At 40.6% G+C, this 14,566-nt stretch overlaps 2 long non-coding RNA genes across 2 annotated transcripts in view; one reads left to right on the plus strand and one right to left on the minus strand.

The window, feature by feature from the left end:
* Nucleotides 1-9,299, minus strand: part of LOC121012071 (uncharacterized) — a 27,858-nt gene extending 18,559 nt beyond the window's left edge. Inside the window, exons 1-3 of the long non-coding RNA XR_005781928.1 lie at nucleotides 9,209-9,299; nucleotides 5,966-6,158; nucleotides 3,606-3,727 (exon numbers count right to left, since the gene is read on the minus strand). This is a non-coding gene — a long non-coding RNA (uncharacterized LOC121012071). The remainder of the gene's footprint in view (nucleotides 1-3,605; nucleotides 3,728-5,965; nucleotides 6,159-9,208) is intronic.
* Nucleotides 7,123-14,566, plus strand: part of LOC121012073 (uncharacterized) — a 21,576-nt gene continuing 14,132 nt past the window's right edge. Inside the window, exon 1 of the long non-coding RNA XR_005781929.1 lies at nucleotides 7,123-7,327. This is a non-coding gene — a long non-coding RNA (uncharacterized LOC121012073). The remainder of the gene's footprint in view (nucleotides 7,328-14,566) is intronic.

Below are 14,566 nucleotides of genomic sequence, written 5' to 3' on the forward strand. Positions count from 1 at the left end.
TCTTTCTTTCTTTCTTTCTTTCTTTCTTTCTTTCTTTCTTTCTTTCTGAGACAGAGAGACAGAGAGACAGAGAGACAGAGAGAGAGGAAAGGGCAGAAGGAGAGAGAGAGAGGGAGAATCTTAAGCAGGCTCCACACCCAGCATGGAGCTCTACATGGGACTCAGTCTCACAAACTGTGAAATCATGACCTGAGCCAAGATTAAGAGTGGGACACTTAACCCACTGAGCCGCCCAGGCTCCCCTGTTCCACTAGCTTCAGATACTACTTACCACAGTATCAACCAATTGGCATTTCTCCAATTTCTCAAGGATTTCCTAAGACCTCATAACATGCCTGGATGAAAACTAGACTCACCATCTGCCTTCCTCAGCCACTCCTACTGCTCAGGAGCCTATTGGTTGATGGCACCACCATCTAGCCCGCTATGCTGGAAAACTGGGGCAATCCCAGACCCTCTCTCTCCCACACTTTCCTCAGAAGCAAACTGGTATGAAGATTAGACTGGTTTAAAGCAGTGAAGTGTTGCCACTACTGAACTGGACTGTCTCCTCCACTCGCCCCTTATGCCAGGGCAACTGCCTCTAAGCTGCTCTTCATGTCTCTGGAACTTTCTCCTTCAGTGTATGCACTTCATCCTCACTAAAGTTCTTTCAGAACTACAGGTCACATCATGGGACACCCCTGAATAAAACTCACTGAAACCCTCCAGAGTAAGAATGATAAAAATATCTAACACATTGTTGAGCATGGGCAATGGCCAAAGAGAAGACCAGCATGGCTACTCCAAATGGGAACAGGGTACCTTCTATTCTTAGACCCTAATGTTTCTAGGAGGCACACTCTGGCACCCTCCACCTCCATCCCTCAGTTTGGGCAAATCCCACATTTGCATCTCAACACTCTAGCTCTCCTTTCTCTGTCCTCTCAAGACTCCTTCCCCAACTCAGAAAAGGTCTCAGTCCCCTCCAAGGCTGGGAAGCTGCTGCTTGGGTCATCGTGCAGTCTGCCCCGCTCCCAGGAAGAAACTGGCTCCTTTTTCAGGCTTTGCTTTACTGAGTCAGAGGCAAGGTTTTAGAATTCAAAAATAAATGAGTAAATGAATAAATAAATACAACAAAAGTGAACCCCCAGCTTCATCCCTCCCCCAATCACCAGGCTCTTAGAAATGACAGCTTTTAAAAGGCTTTCTTTTTATATTCTCAGCCAGATATTGGACTCTGTTCTGGCTGGATTCTTGTGTGTCTTTTCTTCTTTGGGGCAATCAGCTTTAGTCTCTTGGTCTGGTTAAATGGCGAAAGGGCCACAAGGTAAAACGAGATTTTCTGAGAAAGGAAAAGAGTTCTCATAATATTTCAAAATATTATCCTGATGCTTTGTTGATCTGTCCCCCTACTCTACTAAATTCAGCTCCATGTGGGCAGGGACTAATGTTTTCTTGAAGTCTGTTTTCCCAGTGCTTCAGACACATTAGATGGTCGTTAAATGCTTAATGATTGATGACTAAGCCAATGGACAAAGATAGACCATGTCAATGGCATTTTGCTAATCTACCAGTATGCTAATTTTGTAAAAAAAGAAATCAAATAATTTGACTTAGTTCCTCTGTTGGTGAGTGGCTCAAACTGCAGGAATAGGAAAATATATGCTCCTTTTGAATAGGATTTCAGAAACCACAGGGATTTCAAGACCACATCTGTGGTGATCAATTTTTGTACAGGGGAAAAAAAGAAAGGCAAATTCAATAAAACATTTGCAGATAGCGGTTAATTCCTGTGCACTGGGGATGCATAATTCTTCAAAGAGAAAGGATGTGTTTTATTGTCTTCTCACCTTTATGGATGTTTTCTCTCATTATCATTTAATGAATGCAATTTTATAAAAATAAATGAGTGGTTTTGTCCGGATCCTTTTTCTCAAAGTCTGTCCAGCTTATTGGGCTCCCCACCCCAGACTGGACCTTAATAATGAGTATACTAACAAAACAAAAAAGTAAAATCGTATTTCCCAGGTGCTAACTATTAGAGCCTCTTCATTGTTTGTTTCTAAAAGGAATCTTTTTCTTTTGTGTGATTTCTGCTCTCCTTTATGTGACATTTCAAAATAAACTATTGACCTCGTGTGGTTATTAACAGACTTCAGTGGATGGGTGCCCACAGCTGGTGCTACATCTATGGAATGCAGGTAAAAGGAATTGCTGGGCTCCTGGAGGCAGCATGACAAAGAGGAGGTAAATGACTGAGTTCCAGGGCCAGAGAATACGGTTTGAATTACTGCCATGCAACTCGCTCTGAGGGAATTATTTAGTGCTCAGAATATGACCGGAATATTTCACAGTAACAATGAAGGTTACACCGCATCTATCGATTAAGCCAGTGACTTGCTACCTGGATCCCTTTGATCTCATTGAAACAAGAGCTGGGGGAGAAAGTGGATAGGAGGTTAGGTTAGCATAGGGCACTAGCTACCTAGATGGCCAGGGCTGACCCAGCTAACCTGGCCTGTTGGGTGGCGTCCCCACTCTCCTCTCCGTTCTCTTGTACTTTTCTCAGGAAAGCACAGCCTTTGCAGCTAGAAGTCCACGCTGAGCCTCCTGAGTGGTTATGCTTCCCAATGAGATTGGGCCCATTGGCTTTTAAAGCTTATCCATGGGTCAGGAAACCTTATGTTCCCCAGTTTTCAAATACTGGGTCGTCAAACAGACAAGTTATGAAAAGTACAAGAGAAGATTTTCTTAATGCATCCATGGCTACTATATTAGCTGTGTGTGCGTGTGTGTGAACAACTAAATATAGTGGGTTTTCTTTATCTCCTGGTTCCATTTTTACACCCAGTTCTTGAAAAGACATTTTACTCATTCTTAGTTCAGAAAAAATTAGGCCTGCTTTGCAGATCAGCTGTTTTCAATTATGTTACTCCACCCACTCTCTCTGTTTTTCTGGGCACTCATTTACCCGCTGAAGGATTTATAAGGCAGCCCTCTGCTCTTTCTCAGCCTCTGCGGTCACGCTGCCTCCACACACCTAATCTGCTCCTTGGGGAGCTTGCTAGTTCTGAGCCAGGGACGGTGCCAAGTAGAATATGAGAGTCCCTCTTCCTTCCCACCCCGTACTCCCAAACATTTGCTGGTAGATGAATATCAGCCCACAGAAGCTATTTTGCAAGAATCGTTATGTTTCTTCGTATCTTTAAATCGGTTTAAATCTGTTCTGGGTCTCCCTCCCTCAAGGATGTAGGGAAAAGTAAATTCCAGTCATTACTGGGACTCCCCACCTTCAAGGCCTGTGCAGGAACTTATACATTGCCCGATTAACAGGGTGGCCCCTCTGATCTCCGGCCACTGTCCTTGCTGCTTACTTCTGAGATGCTTGTTGTCACAGTCCCAAGGGGGCCACCAGCCCCAGCAGCCACCCTCAGGGTGCTGGAAGCTTAGGTGAGGCCAGGGCCCTCTGAATCTAGAGCCAGCTTTCCTACATGTCCTCGGCAGCTGTCCCAGGGGGCTCATCCCTCCCTCAGACTTCTGTCAAGGAGCAGTGTGTGATCCCTAATGTTAGAGGGACCCTCTGACCTCCACCTTCTTCCACTGTCTCAGGAGATCTCACCCACCTTGAAAGTCACTTCTCTCTCTTCCCTCTCTGGAACACCTGGCATAATTTCTTCAGAGGGTTTAAGCTTTCACAAAAGACAGGAAAGGCCACTGACATCAAGTCTTCTGTTGTGCAAAATCCCTGATGCAAGCAAAGTATTAGGATGCTTGAAATGAGAGGATGGAAAAATACAGACAGTAAGGTTTTTGCTCAAATATTACCATCCTGTTTGCTCTTTTTTAAACTAGTAAACGCTAGTTAAGAGAACCATCGGGGGAGATCTGGAAGGAAGAAGAAAGGTCGCTGTGACACAGAGGCATCTTCAGAGGTGCCCAGGCAGGTAGTCGCTGCCCCTGTAGTGATCTCCCGTGTTGTCCCGCAGAGAATGCTGGGGTGGGGTGGGATGGGGAACTGGGGGGGGGGGGGCAATGTGGCCTCTAAATCTATATTGCTCCATTAGCAGTTCTTCATTTGCTCCTTTCATGTCCTCTTTCTTATTCATTGCATTCTTGTCTTTCCTCAGCATAATTTCAAGTTGTGTTCCCAGGTACTACATGACTGGTACAGAGTTGCCTACACTTTGTCAAGGTACCCCAATACCACCAAGGCCTAATGCTGAGTGGCTAGTCACTAGGTCAGCTTAATAAAGAAAATAGCCCCCAACCCAGCCTTGGTAACATTCAGATACCCAGATAAGATCGAATGTGATTTGAAGGTTGAGCAATCACCCTGCAAGCGTTTAAACCAGTTTAATCCATAACTGTCTCCTTCATGAAACAACATTAGCTTTTTGCTACAACCTGGGCTTCTCATGCTTTTTTGCATGATTGCCTTCTTCTTGCTTTCTTTCAAATTGTAGCAAATGTGAATTTCTGGGCCACTCACTGTTTTCCATTTCACTCATTTTACATACTTATATCTGTTCAATATTTATAAATATTTTAGCTTGTGAAAGCTGTTTAGTATCTTTCCATTATCTACCTTTGTTGTAGAACATCTGCTTTGTTTCATATGCTCAATACAAAAAAAAAAAGTTTTTGAGCTAAACAAATATGCAGAAGGTTATACGAGTTTGCAGGTCATGATTTTCTGTGTTCTTTTTCCATCACAAATTGCATTTCACTTCTCTTCTCCACATATTTTTATCCTACAGAACAGAGGTCGGCACACTACTTCCCGTGGGCCAAATCTAGGCTACACTTCATTTTGTAAATAATGTTTTGTTGGAACACAGCTGTTGTGCCCATTCTTTTAAGTGTTATCTCTGGCTTCTTTCACACTATGGTGTCAGTGTCGAGTAGTCACGATAAAGACTGTATGATGTGCAAAGCCTAAAACACCACTACCCAGATCTTCACAGAGGACGTTTGCTCATCCTAGCTGTGGGATAATAACACTAACCAAAAATCCTTTCTGTCACCGAATCTTAGAGTTTCAGAGCTGGAAAGAATATTAGTCTACGAACGTCACTTGACAGAAGATAAAACAGGCCCACACAAGAGACAACTTTCACTAGATGCTTATTATGTGCCAAGCACTGTGCCTCAGCAAATATTATCTCCTTGAGTGCCCACAACCAATACTATTTCTTGTGGTTTTTTATAGATGAGTAAATCAGGACAAAGAGCTTAAATAACTCACTCATGGCCACATAGCTATTATAATAAATGGAGCTGATGGTGCTTGGCTCAGGGAGTAGGACTACAAAAATTGAAAACAGAACCATTGCTTCATTCAGCCTCTAAGCTAAAGAATTTTCTGTAAGACCTGCAGAAAGTAAGTGTCAGAACTGAGGTAGTGCCTGCTTTCCTGGTCTCCCTTAAAATTCAGTAAAAGTCAAGATTTTTATTGACCTCTATGCTCTGTGACCAAGGAAAGAATGGGGCCTTCTTTGCCTGTCTTTCCTGAATCTTGACTAAAAATAAACTGACCATCGGCTGTGGGGTAGGACTTCCTGTTCAGGCGTCAGTTTTTTGCTAGGTGAGTCACACAGCTATGGCTGTTTCCTGGAAACTTCCTTGGGGTTTGACTAACTCCTGAAAAGTCTGCACAGAGTGGAAATGGACACCCGTTACAGGTCCCTCTGCTTCCATGAGGAAATCTGTTATGGCTTAGCCTTTCCTGTGTTCAAAAAGTACAACAGAAACCACTATTTGGGGTGATAAAATTCATAGCTAACATTTCCAATAGGAACAACCTGGGGAAATATGCTGTAAGAATTACTGATTCACCAGAAAATTAAGTGTCTATTGATTACAATAATACCTGAAGCTTCAGGGTCATTGGGATCCACATGATCAGGACTCCCAAACCCTCAACACCTATGGCCTGGCCCTGCTGCCTTAGAAATGTATATTTCTCACTTTTTGTCAAACTTACCTTCGTGTTTTAACTTCTCAGTGTTTTGTAGTTTGGTTCTCTCCTTGGGTTTCTGATACTGTCCTTCCTAAATATTTTTTTCCTGAAATGAAGGCTTTCTCAGTGCTTAAACCAGGCTGCTCTTCTACTACAGAAAAGTCCCACAACTGGGCAGGTTGTTGTCTCCATGTAAGTATTATCTTCCACTGGGTGCCTGAAATGGAACAACTTAGTAATCTTCTATTTCCCTAGTCAGTTCATATTCCCATCTCCACCTTGACTTCTTACCATGCTCCTGCTCTCTGACCCACCTAATCAAATTGGAATGCTTCAAATATCCACACCAATCTGTTTCATGTCCCTGTCCTGCCTTGCTCCTTACATTTGATAAGAAGCCCCTTCTCCTATGAGAGGTCAGATGTTTTCCATCACATCATATCTCAACGTCTCAGGGAACTTCCAAGGACCATTTCCCCATCTTCAGGTCTGGATTAAAAGTCAAGTCACACGAGGGGCATCTGGGTGGCTCAGTTGGTCGAGCATCCAACTTCGGCTCAGGTCATGATCTCATGGTTTGTGGGTTCCAGCCCTAACTTGGGCCCTGTGCTGACAGCTCAGAGCCTGGAGCCTGCTTCAGACTCTGTCTCCCTTGCTCTCTACCCCTCCCCCCCCCTCAAAAATTAATAAATATTTAAAAAAACTAAAAAAACCCAGTCAAGTCACCTGAGCAGCAGCCTAGCATGCCAATTCGTAAGAGGTTAAAAGAAAATCCCTGGGATAAATCATTATAGAATTACAGTACCAGTTAATACAGGTTTTCATATATAACCATAAAATATAAATTGGTCCCCCTCCTACCGAATGGAAGTTAAAACCAGACAAAACAGCAAACAAGCAAATTCCCCTCCAACTCTGATCTACTACAAGTGAGTTTTTATGATCCCACCGCAGGATACAACCCCATAGTGTTGCCACCACACTGAAATTGACCAGTAGACAATTTTTTTGGAGTCAGCTGAAATCCTCAAACCCAATAAAGTGGAGAAGCATAAATGCGTATTTGACTTATGTGAAATCAATGAAGATGAGCCACCAATGGGAGAGCAAGAACAAAAATGAGAGCTGAGCAAGTAAGAATTTAAATAGTATGAACAATTCTGCCGGCTGGTCTCCTCACTGCTCGTGTGGACCTACAACAGTGTTGTCAGATAGGAGGAAAACAAATCCCTAGGGTTAGTGGGATTACCATATTCCCAATACCCATCTTTATTATCTCATTCTTCATCACACAGGCACTGAACTCATTGTTATCGTCAGCATCCGTCCTCATGGTGAGTCACCATTATTACGACCAGAGCCAGGCAAAAATATGAAGGATGCATGGTGAGTATTTAGTATCATTGTTTTCCTTTTTTTTTATGCTTCTGTTCTCCTTATCTTGCTATCCTATAATTTAAAATATGGTAGAGTTATGTTTTTAATGTGTATACTTTAATATGTCCTCTATATCACTATATATTTTACACACGTATATTTATATACTGGCATAGAGAAGCATATATACCATACCACATACACTATTCTACATTTGATGTATAGGATCCTCAAGGATTACCTTGAGAAAATATGATTATCACTTTGCTCTTGGGACTTTGCAACCCAATGTCTACATTAGCCACAACCAACTAAAACTACAGAGTAATGCTACCTTTTAGGAAACCTAATAAATGCTACTAAACATGTTATCTGATTTAAAAAATCACAATAGAAACCAAGAACTAGAGAACAACTGGGAACCTTTTTGCCAACAGGAAATCCAGGAAAAAGAACTTGAAAACATATTTTGAACAAAGCCTAAAGCTAACATGCTTAACTTCCATTCTTAGAATTACCAAATGACCAGTTTTGAGTAAAAAACGCTGAAATGTAAGACGGTTCTAAGTAAGTTAAATGCTATATGTTTAGTGCCTCAAATAAAGCCCTTGTTTTGAATTGGAATTTTATAGGAAATAGGGTAGGCCATTTCCTTCAAAGGTATGCCATTTCCTTCACATGAAAGGTCAGTTTTTTCCCTGTCCTCATTAAATAAATTGTAGCCACATATTTATTTATTTTTTTTTCAACGTTTATTTATTTTTGGGACAGAGAGAGACAGAGCATGAACGGGGGAGGGGCAGAGAGAGAGGGAGACACAGAATCGGAAACAGGCTCCAGGCTCTGAGCCATCAGCCTAGAGCCCGACGCGGGGCTCGAACTCACGGACCGCGAGATCGTGACCTGGCTGAAGTCGGACGCTTAACCGACTGTGCCACCCAGGTGCCCCTGTAGCCACATATTTAAATAATATCATCTTATTGAAAATTCAGATTATTAGCCTCTGTCAATTTTGGTTTGCCTCCTTTTTTATGTATCTTCTGGCATTTATTCTGAATTAGCGGTTTCCATCATACTCAAGCCTTTCCTGTGGTAAAATCAAATAAATCAAAAGACAAATAAAAATCTCCTTTGACCCCATATTCTCTCTGCCCAGTGTCACATCATATCACTTTCCACCCAAACTTAGCTAAAGCTATTTGTAAATTTGAAACTTGACTTATTCAGCCTTCTAAGTGGTCTCCTTGATTTAATTAATTCCTGATCCAATCCATTCTCCAAACCATGAATAACTTTCCTAAAATACAGATCTTATCATGACACTCTCAATCTTTTTTCTTAACTTTTTAATTTATTCTTGAGAGACAGAGCAAGAATGGGGGAGGAGCGAAGAGAGAGGGAGACACAGAATCTAAAACAGGCTCCAGGCTCTGAGCTGTCAGCACAGAGCCCAACGCAGGGCTCAAACCCACGAACTGTAAGGTCATGACCTAAGCTGAAGTTGGACGCTTAACCTACTGAGCCACCCAGGCGCACCATGACACTCTCAATCTTGAACTCCTCCTATTGCTCTCTGTTTCTCTAGGATAACATCTTAATTTGTGTGTAAAGTTCTATACCACATGGGGCTCACCACCCTCCTTACCACTCTCAGCCCTTGCTGCTCACTTACACCAGTGGCTCCAGCCCATCAATCTTTCCTGTTCAGTTCCTCAGTTGTGCCATGCTTGGTCTCTCCTCAAAAGTAACTAACTCACTCACCCTTTATCGCTCAGCCTAAATGTCTCTTTTTCATCAGGGTCTTTGTTGGGGTTCCTGGCCACATGCTGTCACTATACATCCCTCTTATAACATTTACCACATTTGTAATAACTGCTTTAATGCATGTACCTAAATTCCATGAAGGTGGAGACATATCTGCCTGTCTTCTCGACCCCTTTAACTCCAGGACTGAGTACAGTGCCTGGCAGGTAGAATGGACATGATAAATATTTGTGAAATAAGGAAATAATATTATGATCTAATAACATAAGGGTTCTATTTTGGAATCTTACAGATAAAACATTTCAAATTCTCAGTCACTCCTTTCTTTCAGGATTATTTCAGTTGGCTTTATCTTTCTAGAAGAAAAATGTTTTGCAGTCCTAGAATGTGTAATCTATTTAACAGACTCAGACTCTGCCATGAATGGAGAACATATTCAGTAGTCATTCAATAACAAAATCAGTGTTACTTCTAATTTAAAAAATGGAGATGTAGGAAGAGAAGACCTTGAAGTTGACCTTCTTACATATTATCCCTAAATGATGTTTTAAAATTTTAACTCCAAAGTAAATACCAACAGCATAAAGAGTCCTCAAAAAATTAAAAATAGAACTACCATATGATCTAGTAATCACCGTACTGGGTATTTACCCAAAGAGTATGATATACACACCTCTAAGTTTACTCTAGTATTATTTACAACAGACAGGATGTAAAAGCAAGTGAAAGTGTCTACTGATAGATGAATAAAGAAGATGTGATACACAGACACACACACACACACACTTTGGAATATTACTCAGCCATAAAAAAAGAAGGGAATCTTGCCATTTGAACAACATGGATGGAGCTAGAGTATAATGCTAAGTGAAATAATCAGAGAAAGACAAATACCATATGATTTCACTCACATGTGGAACTTAAGAAACAAAGCAAATGAACAAAAAAAAAGAGACAAACCAAGAAACAGACCCTTAACTACAGAGAGCAAATTGATGGTTACATAAAGAGGGGAAGTGGGTAGGAGGATGGGTGAAATAGGTGATGGGGATTAAAAGTACAGTCATCATGATAAGCACTGAGTAGTATATTAAATTGTTGAACCACTAAATTACACGCCTGAAACTAATATAACACTGTATGTTAACTATGCTGGAATTAAAAATTATAAATTAAATTAAAAATAAAATATTAAAAGTATTAGAAAATGTTTAACAGACTCTAGATACTGCATAGGCATTGGAGAGATACTTACATAGTTCATCAAATCTAAAAGCCATCAAAGAAAACATGGTATATAAAAATTTTAGGGGTGCTTGGGTAGCTCAGGGTCATGATCTTGCAGTTCGTGAGTTTGAGCCCCGCATTGGGCTCTGTGCTGACAGCTTGGAGTCTGGAGCCTGCTTCATATTCTGTGTGTGTCTCTCTCTGCCCCTCCCTTGCTCGCACTCTGTCTCTGTCTCTCAAAAACGAATGTTAAAAAATTAAAAATATTTAATCCTGTATGGAGAAAGATATCATAAACAAAGTCAAGAAAAAACTTAATGATCAGGAAAAAAATATTTGCAATATATAATCCAGAAGAAAATGTGGTATATGCAATTGTATTCATTACCTAGTTCTGCAAAAGAAATAACCCCAAAACTTAGCATCTTGGAGCAATACTTCTTACTCTCCATTTCTGTGGGTTAGGAACCCAGGCACAAATTAACTGGGTCCTCTGTTTCAGGGTCTTCTATAGGCTGCAAGTGAGATGTTAGCCAGGCTACAGGTTCATCTGAAGGCTTGAATGGGAAAGGATCTTCTTCCAACCTTACATGGATGTTTGCAGGATTCACTTCTTAAGGACTTTGGAATAAGGGTCTCTGTTTCTTTTTTTTTTTTTTTTAATTTTTTTTAACGTTTACTTATTTTTGAGACAGGGAGAGACAGCATGAACGGGGGAGGGTCAGAGACAGAGGGAGACACAGAATCTGAAACAGGCTCCAGGCTCCGAGCTGTCAGCACAGAGCCTGACACGGGGCTTGAATTCACGGACCGTGAGATCATGACCTGAGCCGAAGTCGGACGCTTAACCAACTGAGCCACCCAGGTGCCCCAGGGCCTCTGTTTCTTAAGGGCTATTGCCCTTTAGCTCTGTGCCAGGTAGCTTTCTCCATCAGAGCAAACAGATGAGAACAGCCACAGAGAGAATACCAGCAAAATGGAAATCGTGTTCTTTTGTAACCGATCACAGAAGTGATATCACATCACTTCTGCTGTACACTAATCTTTGGAATAAAGTCCACACTCATAGGACGGGATTATACCAGGGCATGAATAACAGGATGGGAGTTTACTGGGAATCACTTTAGAAGGCTACCTACCACAATAAGATACATGTTGCTTTTACAATTTGGTTAGAAAAATATAAACCTGATACAAATGTGAGCAAAAAACAGGGATGGGCAATTCACATAAGCTGGGCAATTCACATAAGCGCAATGCAAATGATCACTTTGCATTTGAAGATCTCCTCCTCCTTTACAGTAGTCACGGAAGTGCAAATCCAAGTGGCAAAGAGAGGATCATACTGAATCTCAGATAAGACTCAGATTAATTTGTAAAGATGAGGAGATAGCACTCTCAAACATTCATTGTTAATGAAAATATGAATTCTAAATTTCTAGATTTAGAAATTAGAAATCTAATTTCTAAAATTAGAAATGCACATTTCCTTTAACTTAGAATCTAACCCATCAAATTAAAAGCAAGAATTCACCCCCCCCCACACACACACACATGCATTCTTATGGTAGTACTGTCTCTGCAAAAAAAGTGGAAACAAAATGGAAAGTCATCAGTAGGGAAATAGTAAAATAAAGTGTGGTATGTGTATAATATTATGTAACCAAAGAGAATAAATGAGAGGAAGAGAATACATGCCACCCCCCACCAAGAAAAGGAAGAAAGAGGGAGAATGGCAAATAAAGGTGGCACCAAAAAGCTTGACTGTGAGAACAAGCATGAATTTATATAAAATTATATTTATTTGTGGCTATGTGAACAAAGAAAATAGATTAATTTTTATTTTTTTTTATTTTTTTTTTTAATTTTTTTTTTCAACGTTTGTTTATTTTTGGAACAGAGAGAGACAGAGCATGAACGGGGGGCGGGGGCGGAGAGAGAGGGAGACACAGAATCGGAAGCAGGCTCCAGGCTCTGAGCCATCAGCCCAGAGCCCGACGCGGGGCTCGAACTCACGGACCGCGAGATTGTGACCTGGCTGAAGTCGGACGCTTAACCGACTGCGCCACCCAGGTGCCCCAATAGATTAATTTTTAATAGATTAACTCTGTATTAAGTGACTTGGAGAAATGTTATCATGCTTTTATGAGTCTACTTTGAAAATAAATAGCATGCGAGAAAAAGGTACGGGAAAATATGCAACAAGTTTTTAACATGGATTACCTAAGGTGAGTTTCTAAGGGGAAATAGAAGGAGAGGTTGAGAAGGGAGCTATGTAAAACACAAAACAAACACCAGACTTTTATTTATACATAAAACTGAATATGATTTTAAAAACCAGGTAAAATTTTATCTGAATCATATAAGATAACAAGATAAATGTTTATACGTTCCTATACGAAGAAGAACAAGAAAGAGTCACCAAAATGTTCATGGTGGTTGTGTCTCAAGACTGACAGTCCAAGCAATTTCTATTTTCCTTCTTGTAGTTTTATATATTGACTCATTTTTAAAAAGCCTGGATTATTTATGTAATTAGAATGAAACATAGTTAGAAATATGTTTATACATGTGTATGTTTTGTATACATATGTGCCTATAGAGTCTGTTGTAAGTGATGACTGTGAAATGGGTCTGAAACGATAGCCAAGATGTCTACAGGCAAGAGAGGAGGAAGAGGGCATTTTATGTAAAAGACACATAGAGAGAGAGAGATGCTGACTCTGAAATGTGTAAAGTCACAGGGAGGGAAAACAAGAGGCCTGACTTGACTGGCTCATAGGGAATGGGAGGGGTAGGGTCGCGGGGAGAGTAGGAAGAGTCTAAGTTGTACTGAGATTGTGAAGGACTTTACAGATGGTTCAGACTGTATCTAGTAAGCCAGGGGGAGCACCACCTGAGTTTAAGATGGCGTATAAAAATCTGTTGGAAGATGAATATGGTCCTGGCATTCTGGACAGAATGGCGAACAGGGGCCTGGAGACAGGGAGAGCATTACTGAGGTTAAGTATCTAGACCAAGCATGAGGCAGTCAGGGCTGGAAGTGGGTTATGTCAGGGGAATAAAGGGACACACTGAGTATGGCTTAATGATGGGATTCCTGGCGTGAAGATTTTGAGGAATAAAACATCTACAAACACCAATTATACAAACACACTGCCATTGTCCTTTTGCTGGTACAATAGAAGATGTGCTAACATTTCTGTAATGACTAAGAATTGTGTGTATATACAGCACATTGTGTGTATATATAGACCTTTATCATTTATCAAGGACTTTACTGTCTAGGTCTTATCTTTACAACAATCTAATAAGAGGTGGAAAGAAGAGGTGGTGTCCTCCTTCTCAGATAAAGAAGATAAAGCTTCAAAAAATTAAGAAAACGACCCTACCTTATATAGTTTAATGTCAACCTAAAGATTTGACCAAAACCTGCTCTTTGATTTGGACTTCAACCTTAGCCTTTGGAAGGCCTCCATGGTTTTTAGCATTTTGGACAATATGATCCATGATAATAGGAACCACCAGGGTATAAACAAACCTAATCAGTGTAATGACAGTTAAACAAACAGGACACAGGACTTGAGTTTGTTACTAAAGCTGAATATTCACTTTCAAATATAGGGGAGCATTCTAGACATAAAGTGAAAATTTACTTTGCTGGAGGGGTTGTGGGTGGGGGGATGGGCTAAATGGGTAAGGGGCATTAAAGAAGACAGTTGCTGGAATGAGCACTGGGTGTTATATATAGGGGATGGATTACTAGAATCTACTCTTGAAATCACTATTGCACTATATGCTACTAACTTGGATATGAATTAAAAATAAATAAATATTTAAAAAATGAAAATTTACTTACATACTTCACATGTCAAAATTCTAGCAGGTAGAAAATTCTGCAGTTACTCAACGATGGCTCTGAAAACTGTTATTTTTATGTACGATTTTAAGTTGATTTCTAAAAACACTAAGACAACATTTTCTTAAGCAGTGCACAAAGCTTCAGTTTGGCACTGTTTCAGTAAAATTAGATCTTCTGGTAGGTGATAAGGGAAGATAAGTCCTTACACCTTAGTGAATTACTACTAGCGCGAAAAGAACATTTAATATCTGGGTGACAGCATCACTATTAGCCGCTATTAGATACTATTAGTATCTGAAACTGGAAGGACTGTCCAAAAAAATGTATGTTGTTCCTCAATGAACCTAAATGGGAAGTTTGTGACTATTTGGTATTGCAAATTTACAGTGTAGTAG

Source organism: Herpailurus yagouaroundi, unplaced genomic scaffold (assembly GCF_014898765.1).
Source record: "Herpailurus yagouaroundi ecotype Mexico unplaced genomic scaffold, PumYag 29, whole genome shotgun sequence".
Lineage (NCBI taxonomy): Eukaryota > Metazoa > Chordata > Mammalia > Carnivora > Felidae > Herpailurus > Herpailurus yagouaroundi.